The following is a 27,752-nucleotide window of genomic DNA, read 5'->3' as shown; positions in this document are numbered from 1 at the left end:
AAGTATTTGTGATAGATTGATCCTACAAAGATCCAACAGATTGAAATATTTTATTCAGTAGTAATAATTCAAATTCAATATTATCGTCTATATTTTTAAATAATGACTTATGTGTGTAAACCTACTGTTACAGTTTGCTTCAACCAATACAAATGCGATGCAGGCTATTTTGGAGGGTTGGCAACACGTGCTCGATGCATACCTTCATATAATCAATGTGATAGATTTATTGACTGTGCTGGTGGCGATGATGAGCGTGGTTGTGCATATGGTAGGTCATTCAATTAATGTATATCATCATTTATTGCTATGAGTATATGTATTTGAACCCTGCATTACACTTGACTTTCCTATATTACATTAGAGGATACAGATGCATTTGCTAATGATGCATGGCATACTGCGTACGAAGACATAATAACAGACCCAAAGGCCCTTGAGACTTTCAAATCAAACTACTATATTCATAGAACAACTGAATTTATCCCGGACATTTATCCTCCGTCGTGGAAACATTTCTTGCTGGCCAGCTCGTCTATTACACTGATATATTGAAGATAATATTTGGTAATCGTAGTCCTAAATAACTATTAAAAATAGCTAGACGTTTCGAGCAATGGCTCTTTATCGATAGCATAGAAGCAAGTGTGAGAGTACATAAGTTAACATAGTTGTAGCTTGCACACTTGCTTCTATGCTATCGATAAAGAGCCATTGCTCGAAACGTCTAGCTATTTTTAATAGTTATTTAGGACTACGATTACCAAATATTATCTTCAATATATCATTCTTATCAGTCCGAGCAGCGTTTATTTATTTATCGTCTATTACACTGCACGATATCGATGATATAATTTACTTAACTGAGACGGAAATGGACCAGCTTGGACATCAACAGGTCGATATGATTTTGGAATGTGAATACGATAATATTAAGTGTAACGACAGGTCTGTATTCTGTATTATCGCTACAACTATGTTAACTTATGTACTCTCATTAACCAATGGCTGTAATTTAGAATTTATATGTTTTATTTGCTGAAAATAGTAATGCTGATACATGTATCTGAAATCGAAGAAACAATATTAATAGTTTGTGCGTTTATATGTTATTTATCTTCCTTCAGCACAGGTGTGTCTTTGTTATTATAAGTAATGCATTCTAGCATTTGTTGTTGATGATTTTTTAGCGACATCGAAATGTTTCACGATGATGGGTATGGCAATTGTTTCACCTTCAATCCATTAATGGAAAACCGAGACGTTCTCAGATCTTCAAAGGGAGGCTCTCGATACGGTATGTAAATGGAAGAATTATTTTTTTTCTGAATGTAACTTACTATTAATCAAACACGTATGGTAAGGATCAATTTTTACCATGCATTTTTCCATGTATGTATGTACTATTTAAATAGGTCTAACAATGCTTCTTTTTGTTGAGCAATCTGAATACATGTCCTTATTTGGTAAAAGAGCTGGATTTAGACTCAATGTACATCACCCCAGTGTATATTCGTTTCCTGACGATGAAGGAATCAACATTGAGCCTGGACATGAAACATCCATTGGTCTTGTAATGGTGAGGAATATTTATCGAAACCGTTTAATTTATGATATAATGCGGGTATTGCTTATGAAGCAGAATTTGCTCAATTATTTCGAAACACCTTACACAATCTTACTATATCTAAGTATCATGCTTTTATGAGGTTGACACTGTTTTTTGACATATGGTTGATACATAATGGTTGTATAGCTGTGTTGAGTTGTATATGCCTTGTGCAAATGTGTTTAATGATTCAATCTAATAATCACATTTTGCACCACTGTCGTATGTATTTTAATATAATTTCAGAGTGAGAACAATAAACTATCATTACCTTGGGATAATTGTACAGAAGCAACAACTACTCAGCATGGATACTTCCCTTATTCTGTTATGGTTAGTAAGAAATACATAGTATCAACATGAAAACTATTCAAGTGTGTTCAAGCAGTTCTTCTTTTCCACCTGCCAGTTCTTGGTTTTAAATAAACGTTGATGTTTGTTCCTCTTTAATCTAAAGGCATGTGAAAAGGAATGTTTAGAAAAGTATTTACTTGATAAATGTGGATGCGTAGATACGATGATAATAAATGAAACCAAGTGCAACGTGTTAAACAAAACCCAAGGTAGGCCTATACTATTTACGTTAACAAGTCATGATATCAACATAAATCGTTTTTTTGAAAGCATTCATCACTTTCTTATAATCTATTAGATGTGTGTCGCCAGTTGATGTACTACTTGTATGAAAATGATGGTTTAAACTGCAAGTGTCCAGAAGCTTGTAGGTAAAATAATTCTCTACCGTCTATGTTGGTATGTTGGTAGATTATAACTTCTCATAATGCTTTATACCGAATATTCGTTAGTGGGAGCTCATTCTGTCGTGGTGTCTTAACTTAAATATAAATTTACAAAAAGAAGTAATTTTTCATTGTAAACAGGCAAGTTGTGAATGATAACCGTTACCGGTAAATATGTATTTGTATGAGATATATTTGTACTACAGAGGGGAATATCTCACTTCATTTCAATGTTATATTTCGTATGCAGAATAATCTTACATCGTGAACATCGACAGTAATCAACATCATAGGTATATAGTTTAGACTAGACTAATGAGTGTGTCCTAACTGGCGCATAATGCATTCGGTGATCATGCAACTAACAATCAATGGTTCACAATTTCTTTATTATAGACGCAGTATATATAAGATGACTGTTTCACAGGCATTATGGCCATCACAGAAGTATACTGTAAGTTGACTGAGCAGAAAGTATATGTATATAACCGTACAATTTATATTCACGCTTGTTTTACAATCTATATTATATTCTTTTTATATTATTATATTTTTATAATGCAGGACCGTATGCTGCACCAATTGCACAAGACCAACGATAAAACTAGAACTTTGAGATCGTTATTTGATATCAGGTAACATATATACAATATTGTCAATGATTTCACAACATTATCCAACAATAATTTTGTGCGATCCAAACGGCGTTTTCTCATGTATACTGAACACAAACTAGTTGACATTCTAGACATGCGTACGCTAAAATGTTTCACTCTTCTCGCCATCACAGTCAGAACATAGCACGTGTTTCCGTTCACTTTGAGACGTTATACATGGACAAAGTGTCTCAAGAAGAAGCATATCCGGTCAGTAGATAAATATGAATCATGCAATTATTGTTGTAGCATAATGTTGCACAGAATTTAAAATTGAAGCAAAATTTGAATAAACGATTTTATTTACGATATTTTCAAATCACACGTAACAAATCTACAATTTCTTTCCAGATGATTCAGTTATTTGCGGACATCGGTGGAGCGCTTGGATTATGGATTGGTATATCAGCAATCACACTGTGTGAAATAGTAGAACTTATCATGGAAATATTAGGAATAGTCTGGACAGGGCGTCGAGAGGTTGTTTGAAATTTGAATCACTTTGAAACCTATAAAAGTGTTAAAATCGAAATGTAAAATTGAAATTTATTAGTCTTTTTAGTTTTTGATTGTTGACCATTATTGTAATGGGTTTGATATATATGTCATTCCTTTTGTCGATTACCTACATTCATCTAATATGTAAAATTGTATGTCCAACGGCTTAATATTGCGCGGGTTGCATGTTCCATTTCAAATTAAATTAGAGTGTTCACTCAAAACTGCGGAATAATAAATAAAGGTAAAGACTGTGCAACATACCTGAAATTACTAACAACAATCATACACAATTATTCTAATATAAGAAAATAGTTTGTTCATGTATATATTATAGTCGATAATATTTATATTCACTGTATTTAACAATGAACACTGTGTTGTTTTAGTCCCCTTTCGGACGCCGTCGGAAAACGGGAATTTACGGATTGACCTCCGTGCGTCCGGGTCGTTTACATTCAAACTGTTTCAGATGGATTTTATTCAAACTCGGTACATACATTGGCCATTGTGGGATCATGATGAACGTCAATTTGTTTTCAGATTGGTTTAATGACCGACTGGTGGCCATTTTGTTTTAATAAATGCAGTTCTGGTGTCATATCTCTGACATGCTTTGTCTGATTATGTTCAAATCCATATATTCATTATACATCATGTAATTAGATGTATTGGTTTGATGATCTGATTCAAAATGGCCGAATGGTGATCATTTTTGTGCTAAAACATCATCAAAAATCAAGTATTTCTGGCATTCTGTAACCGGATCTTGATTGCTTATGGGTGGATTGTGTTCAAATTTTGTACACACATTATATATCATGGGTCACCGATGCACATCATTTTATTTTTCAGATTAAAAATGACTGGCGGTCATTTCGTTTTAATGAATATCTCTGACATGCTTCGACTGATTATGTTCAAATGTTACAAATTCATTATACACCATGTGATAGATATACAGATGTATTGGTTTCCACGATCCAATTCAAAATGGCGCCCATTTTATTTTGATTATTGATGTTTCAAAGCAACATCTCACAATATGGACAAGTATTCGTTTGATGATCAGATACAAGAATGTCAATCATTTTAACTTTTCCACCACCAGTTTTTCCCTTTCATAACAAATTCGCGAAATAGTCCTGTTTAGATAATAGCACTTTTTCAGAAGATTTGGACACAAATAGCAAAATTGTTTGAGTAAAACTGATAACTGACTCAAATTGTGTCTGATGGCTCCAAAATTCAGGAACAGTCCAGAAATATTGAAGAATATAATAAAAAAAAGAGCAGAAAAATATGGGCGAAAACGTCATGTGGTGAAAAGGTTCATATTACGATAGAGATGCAGGTTCGTAGGCCCTTGGGAGTGAATTTAAATTTGGAACGGTTAAAGCCATTTTAATTATGAGCATTAGCAAACTTGTTACTGAGTGAATTGTTATGCAAATTAGCAATTACCTCAGCTTCTTTTTAGTGCACATCCCAGAACTTTAAAAAAATAGCTCCTAGACGCTTTGACCTTTTGTTTCACAAATGATAGGCAATGTGTTTGTCTTCGAAACGCCGTTGGGGCATTGCTTTTGGTTGAACAATGTTACAACAATCGTACATACAACTAGCCTGGGTGTTAATTTATGCATAAACATGAAGTAGGGAAATTTGACAACTGGTAGATAGTTTTCAAGATGACACTTTCTTCATAGTAAACATATGTACCCGTAAACCAATTTTGACAGGAAACAGAAGCATGGTTTAGAAGCTATTATTTTTTAAATCACTTTTGACCAAAAAGCACATTTTTGTGCATATTTCAAACTACAGTGTCTATAATAAAAAAACTACTAACAACATTTTAAAATTCATACAATAAGCGTCCCGAAAATATATAGTTTTGTGGACAAGGGAGGTCATCTTGTTTTCCTAATTACTAATTATTAAAATACCTGTCAGGTAAACTGCATCTCTGCCTTAAACAATCATTATAATCAAGCATCACTATCTGGATCCATATCTCTGCTTCGCTTGTTATTTATGCGCATGTCTGTCATGGTACGAGTAAAAATTAAGCATATGTAGAAATATTCTTTTTTTATTTTAAACATTAAGAGTGAAATATCCTAGATATGAAATATTGTTACCAGAAATTTCGATTTCTTGTCACTGCATGTCATAATGATGTGTAGTCGTATACGATTGCATAACATGACCTTTCATATATTTTTAGACGATCTCTTCATACAAGTATGCACAATGGTACAATCACACACGCGATTATGACACACCGTCCGGGTTCATTGATTTCCATTGAACATGTTTGCGAGATATGTATGACAAATAAAAGCACAGTATGCGAGTACCAAGATGCGAGTAGCAAGTTGCAAATTGTGCCGTATGCGAGTGAAAAAAAGGTCTATGCGAGGGGTAAAATGTATCATTTTCGGGTGGTTAAAATATCATTTGCTGTAGGTGTTGGAATCCACACAGAGTGGGTGGTCAAGGCGAGTTTTAATTGCGCGAAATTATGCTAGATTTTGTAGCAAAATGGTACTAGTCCACTGCTGAAATGGCACTGGTTGTAGACAAAATGTACACAATGCGAGGGGCATCAGTATCGAATATTTTATTGTAGCACTGCGTAATTATTGCCGGATAAATGTTGCATTACATTACACATATCCGTATAATAGTATTATTTATTCAAATAAAAAGATTGTGAGTGTATGTTATTTTTATTGTTATTTACCTCCACGCTATTCGTTGGAAATAAAACTGTGATTTCGAAAACGCGATCGGGAAATATACATGGTACAATACTGCCGATCTAGTGCTTGGGGTGCTGTTGTTAGATTGACAAACATAGTCGCCTTTTGAGAGGTGAATGTGTTAGCTGAGAACGGTGTCAACACACGGCAGACGTTTCTTTGTTTTAATGCAGGCTGTGGGTAAACACACTTTTTGTCCACGACTTATCGCTCAACATGTATCCTTTCTTCGTATACTATCTTTTCGTGTTTTTACTGACGTAAAATCAAATATTTACCTACAGTGTGTGTATGGTTGGTTTAAGATGGCATGATGTTGATACTGAGACTTTTTATTACTCATTTAAGTGTGTATGTCAATAAGTTTTTTCAGTAGTTTGTCTAGAACGGATGTGCGCTGTTCACGCGTAAAATGTTTCTATTATAGTACAATAATTTGATAAACAGCCATGAACATCTGTTCGTTGTTTCAGTAAAATAAGTACGATGATAAAATGATATGATAAAACACACTCGAACTTTCCACCTGCGTTATATATACAACGTTCACTGCCAGTCATGACGTAAGTCTATATTCTATTCTATGCGTGGACGATTCTTTGCTCCCACACCATTTTTTACGAACGTGCTTGTATTAGAAAACAAATCAGAAATTGATATTGAAGTATGTTGTGACGAGGCATTTACATGGCAAATTGCACTTGCAACACGAATGAAAGGTGACTTCATCCGTGGTGAATCTAGTCTAGAATCCATCTGTTGGTCACAGGGCATTACTGTACCCCGGTGTACGCATTCTCAAACTCAAATGTAATGGATAATGTTTACACCTCGCAAAGGAAAACCCTCGCATACGATAATTTTTCTGCATAATATAGTTGTTAAACATTTTTCACTCGCAAATGACTTTTTTCGCTCCTTGCATACGCCTGTTTTTGCCACTCGCAAATAATACATTTTACCTCTAGCATAGGCCATTTTTACCAATCGCATACGACACATTTTGCTACTTGCTATTCGCATCTTGGTACTCGCATGTAGTACTTTTTTAGGATATACATACCTGTATTTTCTAGTAGTTCAATCTTCGATCATTCTTTTAAACTTGTGGATTTTACAAACAAAGAACGCAGTTTTAAGGCTATTTCTGTAGCTATTTTAGCTACATCCTCCCTATAACTACTGTACATTCTTTTCTAAAGATTGCGTCTTATAACAACAGTAATTTTGGCTACATAACGTTGAAACTTTTTAAAAAGAAGACATAAGTATATGGAACATGACGTCCAAATTCGTATAGCAGAACCATATATTAGACTACCGTAGGTTTTGTAATCCACCACGTGACTGTTCCAATTTATATGTCTAATAAACAAACACCACCGGATATCCAAGTTCAGATTTAAATTTATTGTATTAGTTTGAAAGGAAACTTAACTTAGAAAGAAAATTTAACTTAGCATTTTGTATATATATATATGTATTGATTACATTACATAACTTTGACATTCAGATTTGTTATCACTTTGTTTGTTTAAAGTGTACTTCGTGTATCTATGTGAATAATAAATGTTTCTATAATTTATTTGAACGTGGCCTTGTATTTGTGTACAGACTGGTATATGCAATAATCTCTCGTTACACTCATTTATTGAACTCCCGTTTGTTTGATTTGGTTATAATATATTGATGATTTACTTTCCATTACCAATCCTAAATTAATGACTATATTCCAACCAGCGATTTGGAAATGAATAAAATAAACTTCATGTTTTCGTGTCTGATCCGTCTCTTGAATTTGACTCTAAGCGCAACTTTTTTTTCAAACTGTACAATTATTTCTTCCATAATATTAGACAAAGATTTTGTTAGATACCCACTTATAATTCAAAAAGTTGTTCTTGGAAGAAATATAGAGCTTGTGACTGAATATAATAACAGTGTTTCAAAGATGTTTTTGGTGACATCGATGCTTCATATAAATTGTTTTTCATTAGGACTTATAATAATGCATGACGGGTGAAACATGTAAGAACAAGCTGGGTTCGCTATTTTCTAAATACCAGGCATCACATCAGTGAAGCGTTTACATACAGCACAACTCTAGATATGTAAATATGCTGACGACATAACGTATTTTTATTGATTTCAAATGTGAATGTGACACTGGTTTAGTCGAATGCCAATTTATGAAAAATTAAATGGAACTCGTGTACGGAGTTATATAGCAATATAATATACTTAGTTTGTGCCACATGACGTTCAATATATGATTTCCTCCGAGACCCTTTATTCATTATTAATACGGTTCAGCATATTCTTTGCAAAGTAATAATTTAATCATTACCCGCTCGATATGAATGTTATAAGTTATTAATGACACAATGATAGCTAATATAAATTCATGAACGTGTGAAATATACATTCAAGCGAGATACTTTTACCAATAACTACTGAGACTTAATAAAAACAACCAATAAATAGTAATAGTATACACAAATAGCCTATTGTATTCGGCCGGATTATATTTTGTAAAATGTTATTAATAATAAATGGAGCGTCAAGCATCTTTTAATTATTTACATACAGGCTTGGACATTTGGCAGGAAATTTAAAAATATAATTGTGTATTTTCCACAAGCGAGTAGGCTGTGCAAATGTTGATGAAAAAATGTGAATAAAATTATAAAAAGACCGTCTAATTATTCTCGACGCAGTTCGAAAACGGGGACTTATGGATTGACCTCTGCACGTGCGTCCGGACCTATATCTTGCCTGGATCGATTACGTTTAAACTTCACACATACATCATACATAATATTATATATATGCACAATTTGTTTCACAATCTGATTCATTTTTTTGCTGAAAAATAATCAAAATCAAGCATTTACGGGATGGATTTTGTTCAAACTTGGTACATATATTGGACATTATGCACGTCTTTTTGTGTTTCACTTCGGATTTAAAATGGCGACTATATTGTGTTATTGAATGCAGTTGTAGTTCCTTATCTCAGCCATGCTTTGATTATGTTCAAATACATATTCATTCATTTAAAGTTATAGATATACAGATATATTTGTTAGACTATCTGATTCAAAATGGCAAAATGGCGGCCATTTGAGTGCTAAAAAAAGACAATCATTTCTGGAATTCCGGAACTGGGTCTTTAAGGGTCATAAAATATCAATGTAAGAGAGAGATTGATAAACATTTATACTGTTACATGTATATTGAACAGTTTTCCGATACCACCTGCGTATCGATCTACACTATGTTGTTGACAAACACGCGCGCGCAGAATTTTGAACAATGCACAACACAGTAACGTCGTTCAGTGAACAATACAAACAACAATTATAATTAATTACATTTCCACGAAAATCACACATCGTAAACCTAAAACTACTACAATACTTTGTAAGTTAGTGATTGACAAACATATTTTGTTTGAGAGATAAATATTTATTGATACTTGAATCAACTTTGTTCTGTCAGTTGTTTTTAAGCAGATGGTTATGTTATGCTTATAAAAATAGCTGGAAAATGAATTAATGGTTTAATATACTGGTAAATATAAGCTATGTTTCATGACAAGATGTCACTTATTTAGGTGATGTGGTTTATGTTATGTTCATGTCACTGATGTCTTCATTTGATGTAAAGTCTTCATAATAAGTCAACCCTCCTACATACTTTTACATTTATTATATATATATATATATTAATTTAGGACAAAACATGATAAAACAAGACTGCTGAGATGGTACATCATCTCCACCAACTCAACCCGTTCCCTGTATTATAACTTTCAATATCGAAAGATGGATCCGAATGAAGTACATGAGTTGTTTTGATATCAATGCCCATACCAAATGTTTATAGTCTTTCAATCTACAATAATGTACTAGTGAGACAGTCTTTAACATCATTGTAACATCAGGTATAACACCGGAGTTCCTGCTGTATCAGTTTGACCTACTCTCGTGTCATCTTTATATTTCAAATTACCCACGACAAATAATAAAAAAAGCTGTCTTAATGCCAGTAAAAGTACGCCCACAATCAATCAAGATATACGATAAAGTCATTTATTCCATTATTAATTCGATATTGGTTAATTATCTGAGTAATATTGCATAGTTCATACAGGATATGTACGCCTAATATTGTATTTGGTAACAAATATCTGTAACTTAATTATACAGCTGCAATACTAAAGAAGTGGCAGGTTAGATTAGAATATTACACGTACAGCGTTCGATAGTTCATTATATAAACCCAGATTAGTAGACATGAATAATTGACGATAACAAGACCATATTTGTCATTAATTATGTAGGTAGATACTGACGTATATAATATACATCTTCCTCTAATATCTCGTTGTCACTGTTTCTCTTCGAAATTATAAAAAAAATGAACGATTATAAAATATAAATTGCGCTTCACCAAGTGAGTTTAAGTAGAGACGGAAATACATTTCAAATATAAATACAATATTGCACCATTCAAACCATACTGTCAATGTTACAGTAATATGCATGCATTAAATATTTATTAGAATACATTAGGGTTTCCATCATTATTGTCATGATTGTTAACAAAGACATACAGCTAACTCCCCCAGTCCGATAATAACGTACGCTAGGCTGGATTTGATAGTTTATGTGTGTAAATATCGAAGAACAACGCGCGCACACACATAACTTGGCTGCTTGGAGAAACATTAGAATAATTTTGTTATTAATCTGCATGTCTCATCTACGTAAGTATGGTCAAGGCTGATTCGCGGTATGTACTAGTCCACACTATTTTATTACTGTGATTCATTTTATATGGTTTGTAATTAAATCATTGATCTCTTCTCGCTGAATAGTTGTATAAATCGCAGTGGCTGCAATGTAAGCATCGCAATATGTTTAAAAACCTATTGATACCTCATAAACAGATTTACAATTATATCTAAAATAGCGATGTAATGCATCTATGAAAATAAGGATCATGAAAGGGAATACTAATTTCTGTAGCTCCTTGCATGATAAACATTAACAAAACAAACGCACTTTTTCCATACATGAAGTATATGTATTATAGTGTGTAGTGTGTAGTGTAGTCTCAATATGCGCTATATCCTAATGATCTGAGAACAAAAACTCGTTCAGAAACACCCGTGGCGCTTTTTGACGTGACCAAAAATTCGAATCTCGTGTTGCGTGTTTATATTCCGTAATATGCTGTTGATTTTTAACTGACATTAATATTAATTATTATACATCTGTCACCGTAACGCCATAAGTTGTAGCGTGCCGTAATTTTGCGATATTTTACGTGGTATTTTCATCCTACCATATTAAGAAATGCGAATTCCAAATATGGAATGATTACGCGCGTAAGCGTACTCTAATAATAAAATCGAACATGGCTGCCACCAGGGGTTAACCGGATTCCACACAAAGAAGTTCGCTGAGTGTGTTAAAAACATTTTGAATTTCGGCATTCCCATGATGTACCCTTGGGAGGAAAAGGTGTGTAATAAAAAGGCTATTACGAGGATACCTCAAAGTATGCACTCAGACAGTAAACCGTCGCATTGACCTCCACTGAGCGTCGGTCGATACGCTGTACTGTCTTCGTGCATATTTCGAGGTATCCTCGTAATAAGCTTATAGCAACATGGTCCATACCATATAATACCTAACTATTCACACAGCGACCTAGGATTTGTTTGAGAGTTTCATAACAAATTGTAAAACAATCTTCACAATGTTTTAGATTTGTTTTAATTGCGCATAATAGGGGTCGTACTGCTTCTAATATTATTAATTGTTAACTATTTGAAAGTGTTTTTTCACAAAAATAGTAAATATCGCATTTAATTTATTGTGTCAGATGTGCAAAGTAAAACATAACTATGTCGCACTCACTCACCTGGTTTAATTTTATCAAATTAATTGGCATAACTGGCTGTCATTAATTATTAATTGGATAAACTTTCAAACTTGATATAGGATTATAATATGACATTCGTTGAAAATATGTAATGTGTAGAACATTTTATACGCAAATGTCAAGTATATTTCAGCTGAATATTTCATTTACTTGATAAATATACATCTATATTTAATATTTTTTATCACTATTTCAATAGTCATTCAGAGCCCTTGTTATTCATCAAAGTCGATCTTCACAGCAACACGTGATAAAATGACAACTGTGCAAGAAATGAACACAGGATCACCCGACGCAACAACGGATACAAATATAACAAAAATCGGCGCCATAGACGCGTTATATACATTCGCTTCGGTAACGACAGCGCATGGTATTCTATGGAAAGCCGTACGGGACCCTGCTGCGTCAATATAAATTGCATGGTAAAACATACAGCTTCAAAATTATGCTGCTTCTTCAACAAAAGTGCGATTTCCGATGTCTACGTTTACAAATTGGAGTAGTAGCAATCAGCGCAAAACTTATTCACAGTCGTCGCTAATTAATTAGTAGTTGTCGCAAAGCGAGTTGTAGTAGTCGCGATTTAACGGGAGATGATTTGTAGAAGTCACTAACACACTACAGCGTATTTGTCGCTGACGCAGTTCCTTAATTTATAGACGACGACACTTCATTTTCCAAGTTGTCGAAGCAAACAAGTCCCCCTAGTAGACGACGCAACTTGCACTTTTCAAGTTGTCGACGCAAAACGAGTCCCCCTAGGTGACTTTCCTTTTTTTATTTCAAGTTGACGCAGACACATTTTTGCAAGTAGTCGACGACGCACATTAGCATTTTCAAGTTGACGCAGTCGCATATTTTGCTAGTAGTCGACGACGTACATTAGCATATCAAGTTGACGCAGACGCACTAAACATTCTCAAGTTGACGCACATTGCATTTCCAAGTAGACGACGACGCAAATTGCATTTTCAAGTTGACGCAGACGCGTTTCCTGGTAAACGACAACGCACAGTGTATTTTTCAAATTGACACCAACGCAACATTTGAGTTAGGGTGCGGATGATAATCTTCGCAGACAAAATTTTAAGAAAAACCAAGTCAGAAATAATATTTATATAAAATAAAACCTGTGTATAGTAGCAACCGCCCAATGAAACAGTCTTGATATGGAAGACTATTGGAGGTTGATATTTGTATATGGATCTCCAACTCGTATATTTGTCATAAATCAAAGAAATGTGACTTGAGGAAATTTAAAGGTTGTTTTGTCAGTGGCATGCTAATTATTTAGGTCACTGAGCAAATAAGAATCTGCAAAAATATTCGTGAGTAACCACGTAATATAGGTGTTTTATAAGTTGATCATACCACCACCTCCATCACACGTTATGCCTTGAAACTGCCTAAAGATTTCGCTATAACTAGTTAGGCTTTATATAATATAGAAAATTTCACTAACACAGTTTTAAACTATATAAAAAACTGCATTAAAACAGAAATTTAGCACACAAATGAGTGAGAATATAATTTACTATTTCCCCCTTTCAAGTTTCTATCATAATTATCTTCTTAATTATAACAATGAAAAGTTACCAATAGTAAATGGCATCAATATAAAAATAATTATTTTTATGAATATAGCTGCACTACAATTTGAGATCACTTACGTATATACACTGGCGGATCCAGAAATTCGGTAAGGGGCGCTACTATTGACGTGGGCTGGGTTCGTCAATTTTTTGTTTGCGGGCTGAAGGGGGTAGGGCGCCTGGAACATACGTGTTTATTTACATGTTCGCCATATAAAAAGACATAAAGTCATTATTAGTTTAATTTGTTCAGGTCCTAGCAGTTTGACGTCGTACTTGCGGTCAGGGACTGCCGATGGCAGGGTAGTTAATATACATGGTTAAGAGATCATTGTGCATTTTTTCATGTGGATTCACCATAATAAAATTGCCCGCTAGATTCTCAATAATATCATTTGATAGACATTAAAACAATGAATAAATAGAATAGTCAGACCCAGGTGAGCTGAAAACTATAGCAAGTAATTATGAAACACCAGTTTTCAGCTCAGGTGTATATTAAATAGCACAACATAAGGGGTTAGACATTTAAAATAAAGGGAGATGGAAGCGTGTGACCAATGCAATACTCTTTTCATATTGTCTTATCTGTACGTTTTTATTTATCTTGAATTTCCTTCTTTCATGCATTTCTTTCCCTGTGTCTAACTTGCAAATTATTTGTTTCAAGAAATTGTTCAGCAACCACCCATGATTTAAAATTACCAACCCCTTAAGTTATAAGAAAAAGGCAACACAAATAACCAGTAGCGATAAACATTGTCCCATTTTGCGTGGTCTACACGAAAACACATAAGGCAAAAAAAATTGTTTTGTTGCCCTCAGCCACCGAACGAAAAATATGAAATAATAAAATATCGGGTCGCTTTTTTTTTTTTTTTTTTTTTTTTTTAATAGGCCCAAAAGTGAGTAAGTAAAAACTCACCATTTTAAGTAGTAAAAGTGTTTCCTCTAAAAATTAACGATCCCGGACGTTATGTTTAGTAATTGACAAAAACACTGTCTCTATCTACTACTTCTAAGAACTGATTTATTCAACCCCAAATAACTATAAGTAAACAAGGTCACATAATTTGCATAATGAGGACTTCCTGTGTGTACAGGGTCAATTGCCATATGTTCATAATTAACATGCTTTGTTGATTACATATCATGACACCGGGCCGTTGTTTGATCCCCAGGGTTCCCAGGGGGATAAGTGGCGACTTTGAACCTCGGGTTGATCTGTATTTCTCTGACATGTTCCGAATACTATGAAGTCTGAAGAGCAAACACGTCTTTATCATTTCAGACCATTTTGACATTTGCGATTCGAAGGATAGTTGGTGCACAATATTAAAAATATCGCCGCACCAAGTATTTTCTTAATTAAATAAAAACTATATTGACAAAAACAATACGTTTGTTGTAGTAAATATTATTTTTAATAAATGAAATGCACAAATTTTTATTGAATTTACAAAACTTGACATTTTATATTATTATTAAAACTCTCATCCGCTTACATCAAAAACAAAACGACGGCTTTTGCACGTTTTAGCGCTGTCAGTATCGCAGTAATGCCATCGTGTGCACGTACCAGTGTTGGATCTGGGGGGTGGTCGGGGACACCCCCCCCCCCCCGTTGACAAAATTAAGTTAAAAAAAAAATCCGACCGACCGACCCAATTTTTCAATTTTCCGACTTGAGGGCAACATAGGTTTTTTTTTTGGGGGGGGGGCTAATGGGTGACGAGATATTTTAGTGTGTACAATGGATATTTCAGCGATATTTGGTGGAACTATGAACAGAATACCAGTCAATACTTGATTGTGCTCGTTTGCCTGGGAGCAATACTAAAACCGATTAATAACATACAGTATTGAACATGACCAATTCGGATCAGGTCAATCGATGACTATACTTCCAGGTTTTTGTCATTTACTTATTCTCGACAGATGCGAGATATCGAACTTGAAAATGCACTGTACATTTTGTGTCGTCGTCTACCAGAAAAACGGTCTGCGTCAACTTGAAAATGCAATGTGCGTCGTCGTCTACTAGAAAAAATGCGTCTGCGTCAACTTGAGAATGCTAAATGCGTCGTCGTCTACTAGAAAAAGTGTGTCTGCGTCAACTTGGAATGAAAAATGCAAAGTCTACTAGGGGGGACTCGTTTTGCGTCGACAACTTGAAAAGTGCAAGTTGCGTCGTCTACTAGGGGGACTTGTTTGCTTCGACAACTTGGAAAATGAAGTGTCGTCGTCTATAAATTAAGGAACTGTGTCAGCGACAAATACGTGTGACTTCTACAAATCATCACCCGTTAAATCGCGACTACTACAACTCGCTTTGCGACAACTACTAATTAATTAGCGACGACTGTGAATAAGTTTGGCGCTGATTGCTACTACTCCGATTTGTAAACGTAGACATCGGAAATCGCACTTTTGTTGAAAAAGCAGCTAAATTTTGAAGCTATATGTTTTACCATGCAATTTATATCGACGCAGCAGGGTCCCGTACGGCTTTCCATAGTATTCAGCGAATATCGTCATCGAAGAAGGTACTTCGCAAAGCTGCATGGACCATGATTGTGATGACGGCATTTTGCATGTTTATTGTACACATGAGGGCATTAGTTATAGAATATTTCAAATTCAATGTTACCTTCAAATTAGAGATTAGAAAAATAACAGCATTGAATTCCCAGCGGTGACCATATGCAATATGAACAAAATAAGAGAAAGTGCCATTGTGAATACGTCGTACAAAGACATGGTTACTTTCAATGACTACGTGCCAATCCTTTACAAAGGTAAGATGTAAAACATTGATGACAATCAGAATAATTATCGGTAATTATTACACATGAATTCACACCTCAAAGTTAAATGTACATGATAGAGTAAGGTAAACAATTCTCTTATAAGATGAACGTCAATTATTCAACTGTACATTGTGCATATTTAATGCAGAAAATAGGGAGATTGTGTTTGGCTATTTACTTGTATAGTGTAAAAAGATGCGTCTGCATGACACATGATTTGACGTTCAACATTGTCTGTTTTTACTTGACGCTGTTTATTAATGTTCCGGTTTTCGTTAAAATAACATTTGTCAATTAAAAATATATAAATACAGCTTGTTGTTAATTGCTTGTCTACAGTAATCGATGTATATTAATTATAATTGATGTCTACAGTAATCGGTGTATATTAATTATAATTGCTTGTCTACAGTAATAATCGGTGTATATTAATTATAATTGCTTGTCTACAGTAATCGGAGTATATTAATTATAATTGCTTGTCTACAGTAATCGGTGTATATTAATTATAATTGCTTGTCTACAGTAATCGGTGTATATTAATTATAATTGCTTGTCTACAGTAATCGGTGTATATTAATTATAATTGCTTGTCTACAGTAATCGGAGTATATTAATTATAATTGCTTGTCTACAGTAATCGGTGTATATTAATTATAATTGCTTGTCTACAGTAATCGGTGTATATTAATTATAATTGCTTGTCTACAGTAAGCGGTGTATATTAATTATAATTGCTGTCTACAGTAATCGGTGTATATTAATTATAATTGCTTGTCTACAGTAATCGGTGTATATTAATTATAATTGCTTGTCTACAGTAATCGGTGTATATTAATTATAATTGATGTCTACAGTAATCGGTGCATATTAATTATAATTGATGTCTACAGTAATCGGAGTATATTAATTATAATTGCTATGCGTATATGCATTTGCTGTAATGTTGTGTATTGTTTTGTCCAATATGAAAAACAAATAATGTCGGTTTCACCAACAGCGCCATGTTTGACAAATGACATGCCATGTAACGATTTAGAAGACAAGTGTGTGAAGTCGTACATGTGGTGTAATGGAATAAGCGAATGTCCCAATTCAAATGATGAAAAAAACTGTACTCAACGTACGTATAATCACTATTAATATCACCGAATTTGAATTTATTTGAATTTATAAATGTTAATAACCAAATGATAATAGTTTTATGATTTATTGTTGTATTTCTTTAAAAAGGGGAATGTTATGACACTGAATTCAAATGTACTGATGGAATGTGTATACCCATACAATTGAAATGTGACTATAAGAACGATTGTGGGGATAACAGTGAGGAATACGACTGTCCTATAAGTATGGCATATAAGTATCATTTTTATACTAGATTGTCAATAGTGCAATATGTTAATCATTAATCAATTAGTCATTGAGACAATCATATTATGTGAAACTCCGATCATGACCTTTGAATGACTATCACTATCGTTTCGTACCTGTCTTCTGTTAACGATGTTTCGTTCCTTGTTATGCGTGTATATGCGGATTATTACTGAATTATGAATGCATATTTGGCGATCATCTATTATATCTCCAGAAATTTAGCTTTTAATTGGAGACATGAATGTTCTGTGGCAAAATATTACTCTAAATGAGCACGACGTAAGCCACATTACCAATCATATCTATTCAAATAAACATAATCGACTGCACTAAAAACGGTGAAACATGTATGTATTGTTTCCACAGTGCACTGTGCTTAAAGTGAAAGGCACTGTAACGGCGGCGACTGCATCCAAACACAATCTTTCTGTGATGGAATCCGAGATTGCACCGATGGCAGTGATGAATTTATTAATTCAGGCTGCAAATATCCTTTTAGTAAGTAAGACATATGTTATGGTAACTTGATCTCACATGATGTAATTTCCGTCAGCTATGTGACGTAACGGTTGACTTCCCAAATGAAACTATTGATTCAATCTGCACTTGTTATTCAAATCATTTTCCAGATATACCTGTATGTACATGTAATTTATTTACCATTATAATCGTTTCGTACAACATATAGTTATTATAACATCAGTTATAGCGCACATTAAAGTAGAATATAATATCAAAAACGGTTGTAATACCATAAACATGATATTATTTAAGCTATGACATGTTCAAATATGCTATTATTATACATCTATCATAATTACAGCGCGCCGTAATTTTGCGGTATTTTACAGGGTATTTTCATCCTTCTATATTAGGAAATGCGAATTCCAACTATGAATTTATTACGCGCGCGTAATAACAAAAACAAACACTGCTGTGCCACCAGCGTTTGACCGGATTCAACACAAAGAAGTTCGCTGATTTTGTTCTAAACATTTTGGATTTCGGCATTCCTATGTATCCGTTGAAGAAAAAGATGTATAATAATAAAGTTATTGTAAAAATACATCTCCTACAGTACACCGTCGCATCGATCTCACTGCGCGTCAGTCAATACTCCAGCTGTACTGTCTTCGTGCATATTTTGAGGTATTCCCATAATAACCTCATAATATTTTATCAATATTAAGACAGTGAAAAAATTAAATTTGTTATTGATTGTCACGTAATATGATTTGAATTCACCTTATGCAGTCAAACAATATCGGGGCAACAATAATAGTGTTCCCACAAAATCTAATCTTTCATTAAATAGTTTATCTCGGCATAAAATTCCTTAGATGAATGTGCACTTATCTTCATTTATATATAAGGAAGAACGTTGTATATATTTCCTTTAGAAGATAGTTGTCAATTAAAATACATTCCTCCGTATAATACAGGAACATGTGGCGATCGGTTTCGATGTAGTGATGGGTCATGCATTCCCATGTCATGGAGGTGCGATGCTTACGGGGATTGTATCAATGCAGCAGACGAGGAGGGTTGTATGAATTGTGAGTTATAACAACAGGTTTCGATACAAGTGGCATTGTGTATTTGTGGCAAGTGAGCACATCTTGCTCTACTTGTAGATTTCCAATTAATTTAGAAATTAAGTGTTGTCATATGGTTTCATAAAATCTACTTAAGATGTTTTGATAGCTAACAGTAAAATTCACGCCTACTAAATGGCAAATTACAATGAGTTCACGAGCAATGTTTATTTCACTAGAATTGAACTACTTACACGAAAAGGCGAACGAGCAACGTATACGTACTTGTTTATTTTAGATGAATGTGAAGCAGATTTCATCAAATGTGATGACGGGGTTTGCATTTATTACACATCATGGTGCAATGGTTTTCAAGATTGTGCTGATGAAGAGGACGAAACAAATTGTTTGAATTGTGAGTATTTCAAAGCGATATTAAATAATTATTCTGGGGTTATTACGAGGATACCGAAGTATGTACGAGGACAGTACAGCGGGAGTATCGACCTACGCGTAGCGATGACGTACTGTCATACTATTATACATCTTTTACTCTCAAGGATACATCATGGGAATGCCGAAATTCAAAAAGTTTAGAACAGATTTATCGAACTTCCTTGTTTGGAGTCCGGCCAAATGCCGGGGCTGCCAAGTTTGTTTGTATTATTAGAGGACGCTCACGCGCGTAATCGCACCATATATGGTATTCGCATTTCCTAGTATGGTAGGATGAAAGTACCCCGTAAAATCCCGCAAAATTACGGCACGCTTACGGCGTTACATTGACAGATGTATAATAATATTCTTTACTCATATCTCGTGGTTGTAAAATGTTAAAGTTGAAGCACATTATTGTACCAATATTAGTGTAAATTGATAATTGTACCAATATTAGTGTAAATGTATCCAGTAACCTGAATGACTTTGCTCTACCACATGTATCCGAAACGATGTTCAAAATCCAGTGTTGACATTATTTCAAATAGTAGCTTAATATAACGTATTGACATTTATATATTGCAGTTTGAATCTAACTAGTGTCATAAACTGTATATGAGGTAATTTCTTCCCGAATACTTTTTTGCAGATACATGTCCAACTGGTGACCTCAAGTGCGGCAATGGGAAGTGTGTCAATGCCTGGTCAATATGTGATGGTGAAGCAGATTGTGCCAATGGAGAGGACGAGGAAAATTTCGCTGCGTTAGAGTAGCTTCCATGTCATCGAGTGGTGAGACATTGTGCGCTGGACAGTGTCGCAGATTTAGGCAATTATACACACATTGCTATTATTATTCTTATCAGAAGAGCTTATTTGCATATGCGGATAATGCTTCGTTTGCGATCCAGTAATATTATGCAGGGTTATAGTTTTGGTATTGTATTGCATAACCTAATTACCATTGTAAATATCACTTGTTAGGTAAATTACAAGCACACCTGGTAGATGAAATTTTACACGACAAAGAAAAACTGCCAGGGCTATCGTGTAAATAACAGTGTTTCGCGAACTAGATTTACACATGCTCAGTAGTGTTTAATGGGCGATTGCTGAATTAACCTTGGATTGCTACTCGGAATACAAGTATTGATATTAGCAAAGGTTTAAGCATATGTGTCTAGTGTCACCAGATTGACTAACTAAGCCAGACATCGGAAATTTAACTCAAGCACATAGAAACCCACGCACACATTTTTGAGACGAAAGGCTTCATATATCTAACTCTAGGAGCCACAATGTGTTTTCATCACAAGACACAAGTCACTGCAAAGCCTTTGACGCAGCTATAATGTATCAAATTCAGCAATCAGTTTAAGTTAGTTGTCGACACTGATCAAACTCAATTGCCAAATTGCAATGTAAGTTTACAATAACGGATCTGATTATTCGTTTGATATTGGTATTTTAAGTCTTCCATAAATTGTTCAAATGGTCTAAAAGATCGGAATCATCGTTATTTTTAATTTGTAATGTTTGGCAATGCTTCATTACTTTATTCCCTAATGCCAGTTCCTATTTCCTCGATTACAGTTTGAAAACACTTTTTTTTGTAATCTTGCAAGCGTCTCCCCGAGTTAGATTATCGTTTTCAGTGTCAGGACTTGCTGTGGTTGTTGTTCTTTTTTTCGGAACATATGGATTGATGAAACTTATCTATGTTTTTTTCACTTATTCGTGTCTTCACTGAAGACACGTCATATGCCTGCTTCTTTCGTTTGAATTGACAAATATATATGCCGTACTCAAACCGTTAAGCATAAATGTATAGTGCAAGTTATTATGTTATTACTTAGAACATAATATAAGTCAAAGATGCTGGACACCAAAATAATTCTAAGAATGTTTATATTCGTACAAATCTATGATGCAAAAGGGCAGATCACAACAGAAGAGGTAATTGTCAAGTTGTAAAATCTTATAAAATGCTGTCACTGATCTTCGTTAGTATTACAGAACATAATTTAATATACTATTATTTCATTTGAGCAGTTTATTACTAGAAAACACTTTTATCAAAGTACTTTACATAGCCTTTAGACCATTGCTGTTGCCTAGGCAACGAATATTGAACTATGACCTAGGCTGGTGTTATTACTAGGTCTATAATTATATCAGTTTCCAGTATACATTTCTGCATAAAATTACCATTATTTTGATGTATATCATATTGGTGAATGACAGAGTGTGAATAAATTAGATATATTTCCAATAGTGTAACATCTCGGACAATCGTATAATATCGCGTGACCAATCGTATGACATTCCAAACAATATTTGTAGATAAAATGGCGATCAGGTAGCGCTTTTTAAACAGTCACAGGACACATCACATCGATTTTTAATATAGTTTATGCAATTTATAAAACGTCTGGCATTTGAATAAATGTGTTAATAAAATTTACATTGTGAAAATTAAGTTGAAATATATGAACGATATTATTTTGGATGTTCATTCTTTGAATACCTGAATTTCAAGTTATAATTTAATTGTGAAATATTTCAAAACCATTCATAAACACAGACAACGCCATTCTAACTCACGGTGTTATATATTTTATAACTATTTCAGATACATGCATGGGAGACCGCTTTCAATGTGATGACGGAATTTGTATTTATCGTACACGAAGGTGTGACCGTTATGAATTTTGTAGTAATGGAGAGGACGAGAAAGACTGTATCAATTGTAAATTTAAAATATCTTCTTATATATTTATATTGCCTCCGATTCGAATATTAAGCTTGTTAAACTTCCTGTATATTTTATTCTCAGACGTATATTTTCTCCATAATGCTATAATAAATTGCAGACACGTGTGAAGAAAGTTCATTTCAATGTGATGACGGTGTATGTCTTCCTTGGTATTGGAGATGCAACGAATACCCTGATTGTGATAATGGAGAAGACGAGCAAAATTGTGAAAACTGTGCGTATTATATATGTCACCAATATTTCCTTTGCCAAATTCATATATAGATTTGTATGGCTAAAGAAAATATATAATTATTATTTGCCAGAGGAATTGTATAAATGTGCTCATCTATTTGCAGTCATAGGCTTAAAATTATTTCATTACTATCTGGTTTTAATGTATTTTTCAGTTTGTGCGCATTACTATGGGTTCCAGTGTGGCAAAGGCAAATGTATAGAATGGTCTGAAGCATGTGATGGCGAGATCCATTGCGGTAATGCACAGGATGAATCACATGAATTATGCACAAGTCATAACGGTGCGTATAGTATTTAATGTAGTTGTGGGTTAACATAATTTGGTGAAATCCAATTTAATTCGATTCGATTTACATTATTTACCATCACATTTAATTACACTGCGTAACAAATAGTAAACTAACATACAAGCATATATTTGGAGAAAAGTAATTGTATACAGGTTATAATCACGTCTGTTATTGCTACTACTTAAAGGAAATTGCCAGCATGGATGGTTGCCATGTACGAGTAATGACGCATGTCTACATGTATCTATGTGGTGCGATGGCAGCGAAGATTGTCCAGAAGGGGAGGATGAAGACTTTCATACTTGCCACACAGGTAGTAAAATTGATTCATATAGTATAAATAGAATATATATCTGTATGATTTATTTTTATGCAGCTTATTTATGTATTTATTTATTTTTTCAAGAAAAACCTCCTGATTATATAACTCAGTGTGCAGACTCACAATTTGTACTGAAAGAATCATGGTGCGACGGAATCCACAATATTATAGGATGTATTGCCGATAACAGTGATGAACGTTTTTGTGACAGTGAGTGTATCAAAAAAACGTTGTCACGAAAAATAAAAATGTGATTTGTGTTCGCCATTTCGTCAAATGATTATACATGTAGATGTAACGCCAATTGATGCAATATGTATTCACTTTTAAGACACATGCAGCAATAATAGCTATCAGTGCCGCAGGCGATGGTGCATCGACGCCGAGCAAGTCTGCAACGGATGGGATGACTGTGGAGATCATTCTGACGAAGATGATTGCCCAAAGTGTGAGTGTTGATGATCAAACAATTTCTAAATACTAATTACTATTCTCGATAACATGTTGTGTGCGATAAGACGTTGTTATCAACAATGTAGTGACATGTCCTATATTTGTCGTGTTTATTTTTTATGTTGCAACACTTTTATCTATTATTTTGAAATGCTATTCAATATAATTCGGTGGGAAACAGGGAATAACTTTATGGAAATATAGAAATTAACAATAGCAACAATTCGACATCAAGTAATGTAATATGTATTCATTTGTTTCTAGTTTGTCACAAAGAATACAAATGCCAAGCTGGATATTTCAATGGCATAGCCACGCCAGCTCAATGCATCCCTACTTACAAACGGTGTGACAGATTTGTTGATTGTGCTGGAGGAGACGACGAGCAGGAGTGTATATACGGTAGATAAACTTTATTTGCCTTCAAATCTAAATATAGAGAAGCAACTCATAAATAAACAAACAAACACCTTAGTATTTGATATTTGTTTAAAAATTCGGACTGGTATATCATATTTGAAGACATCGCAGATGATCTCAGCTTGTTCGAAGATTTCAAAGATCAATACTACATCGATAGAACAACATTCCGGAAATAGTTCCGCCATCTTGGAAACATTTTATGTTGACTACGTCATCGATCACCTTACACGACATTCAAGACATACTATACTTAACAAAAGAAGAAATGGCAAAACTTGGCCATCAAATGCAGGATATGATTCTGGAATGTACATATGACAGCCAAGTGTGCAATATTAGGTGAGTACTGTCGCTTAATAGCTAGGTGGATTTCTTGTTGTTCATCATGAAAGACGCAAATATTCCGGTTGTCTATTTCAGCACGTTTGCAGATTTCCATAACGACGAATATGGTAACTGCTTTACTTTTAATCCATCCACGGCAAACAGGGAGCCGTTCAAGTCTTCAAAAATAGGCTCTCGGTATGATAAGTCCCTCAACAAATTCCCTCTCATTCGGCCATGTATGAACACACAACAATGATCTAACGTCGTTATAATATTACTTTTTTGAGTTGTGGTAGAAATAATTATATAGCCAATTCACATAATAAGTTTACATTGCAGTACACTAATTAAATCTCCATAGACGACAATGTTAGCGTTTGGGTGAATTGCTCCAAAAACAGTTCTGTATAATTAACAGTTGTCAGATCCACAAGTCGCCGATATTTGAAAAGAAGCGTACCTAACAGTCTAACAGCTGACGTACTTACAGCACGCCCTCTCAAGTATGACGTTGCCGATAAAACGTGAAGTGGGAAAAAAATACATTGGCTATTAAAACCATGTAATTTATTATGCAAATTAGTCGTATGCAACCTACAAAACAAATCCAAATACGTCATTCTTATCAGTTGTAACAACTGTCGACAAAGGAATTCCTTGACCTGAATCTGTAGAAGCAACAGAGTTTACTGCGTCGCCATTGTGTTGATATTTGGCCATCCGTCATAGTATTAGATTAGTATTTTAGTATATTTTAAGCTAAATACACATTTGTTTTAATTACTAAGACCGCTATTGGTACTCACTATAATAAATAGTAAATAACCGAGCTTATAAATGTGGACGTAAATATGTCATTGTTTTCCTGATAGGGCTCACATTACTCCTTTTTGCTGAACAATCTGAATATCTTTCGTTGTTCGCTAAAAGAGCCGGATTTCGTATAACATTGAATCATCCAAGCCTGTATCCATTCCCAGAAGACGAAGGAATCAATAACCAGGGCATGAGACAAGCATTGGTCTAATAATGGTAAATGCATAGATATTTGTATATTCATTTAGATTACTCTAATTAGAATTTCAATATATATATATATATATATATATATATATATATATATATATATATATATATATATATATATATATTGTTTTTGCTAATAATATAATGTTGTGGTGTATTCAGAATGAACACGTTAAAATATCTGAACCTTGGGATACTTGTACGAATAATTTGACAACACCACATGGCTACTTTCCATACTCTGTGATGGTAAGTAGAAAATGTATGTTTAATACTGTGACGTACATGATATATCGTCGTCACATCTTAGGTGACGGGTTGGCATATCTTTTTTTCATCAATTGTGTCTCTGCAAGCGTTTTCCAGGCTGTACTTATGTTAACCACACTCCCACCCTGGGTGTCTTACTGATTACAGTATACTTTAGTTGTACCTGCAGAGCACCTCTTCTCTTTTCTTGCATTTGTAGTTCTACCATTCTTTATATGGGTGTCTTCTTTCTTAGCCCAAATTATACACCTTTAAAAAAGTCATATTGGGTAAATAGACTTACTAATATATATTACAATAGCATTACATTTATATAAAATATACATGTGACAGAGAATGAATACATTGTTATGACAGGGTTCTACTACATCATAATACTATGGTATCACGTGATTATCACTTGAATGTATGTACATGTGTTCTTATATAAATGCATACACGTACATGCTAAGAATGGGGACGTGGAAATAAATATTGTTTCTTTTTCAAATTACTATGTTTTCCAATTTTTTTGATATAGGCATGTGAGAAGGAGTGTCTGGAAACCTACTTGTTGGACCAATGCGGATGTGTAGATATGATAATTAATGAAACTAAGTGCAACATTTTAAATAAAATCCAAGGTTATATTTTTCTCATTGTCAAGCTAATTGAGCGAGATAATTTGTTGCAATTACACTGTTCAAATCATTTGCATGTGAAGTTGAAAACAAAATTAGTAGAAAACTAACACGTAATGGTTTACGTCCATTTTGATCCACACTAAATCTCTGTCGACAGATGATGTATTACTTGTTCGAAAATGATAGATTGAACTGCGAGTGCCCAGAGTTGTGCAGGTAAGAAGAAGTACACGAATTTTGTCAATAATAGTGTTAAAATTAAATAAGTTCACTAAATTCAATGTCTTACATGTAAATAAATTGTACGTACAGGCGCAATACATACACGATGACGGTGTCTCAGGCATTATGGCCATCGCAAACCTATACTGTAAGTTTTAAATGATTTATTTTTCCCCGGTTGAAATAATAACATTATATTTTTTTATTATTTTCAATTTATTTACGTTACATAATACGTGTGTGTAAAAAGTTTAAAGAAATATAATTATAAATTACTGAATGTGTTTTAGCTTTAATTATATAATGCAGTGATTTATGTATATTTGAATATACTTGTTTTACAATAGGATCGAATATTGCACCAGTTACATAAAACAAACGATAAAACACGTTCGCCGAAAACATTGTTCGATATTAGGTAAGTTGAATGGACTGCAATTGTGTCTAATGATACAGCAAATGATGTTTCGATAATTTGTTATACGTAGTACTGAGCAAAATTGGAAGTTGGATGTCGCATAATTTGAAATATTGAATAATATAAACATGTTTTTATCACTCAACAGGCAAAATATTGTTCGAGTGAATATATACTTTGAGAGTCTTTATATCGATATGGTAACACAGGAGGAAGCATACCCGGTGAATATTTTCTTGCGATTTAAAACAGTGTCATTCATACATATATAGTTTTCCAAGTTAACGTGCCATTCATTAGGTATTGAGTATATCGAATTATAAATACAAAATATGTTTTATTTATTCAACCCACATGGTAACATTACGTCAGAATAACATGTGG

The 27,752-nt window shown here is 33.9% G+C and overlaps 1 long non-coding RNA gene across 2 annotated transcripts in view; it reads right to left on the bottom strand.

Moving 5' to 3' along the window:
- The window catches only part of LOC146746152 (uncharacterized), an 81,084-nt gene that overhangs the window by 26,694 nt on the left and 26,638 nt on the right, over nt 1-27,752 (bottom strand). The window contains exon 2 of one of the 2 annotated variants that reach the window (XR_014929593.1): nt 26,269-26,354. This is a non-coding gene — a long non-coding RNA (uncharacterized LOC146746152). Of the gene's footprint in view, nt 1-26,063; nt 26,355-27,752 lie in introns of those variants that run through there. The other variant, XR_014929592.1, reaches the window with a different exon arrangement.

The sequence above is a fragment of the Saccoglossus kowalevskii genome, chromosome 5 (genome assembly GCF_978046115.1).
Source record: "Saccoglossus kowalevskii chromosome 5, keSacKowa6.1, whole genome shotgun sequence".
NCBI lineage: Eukaryota > Metazoa > Hemichordata > Enteropneusta > Harrimaniidae > Saccoglossus > Saccoglossus kowalevskii.
The sequence above is the reverse complement of the archived record's forward strand: the minus strand, read 5'-3'. Positions and strand labels throughout refer to the sequence as shown.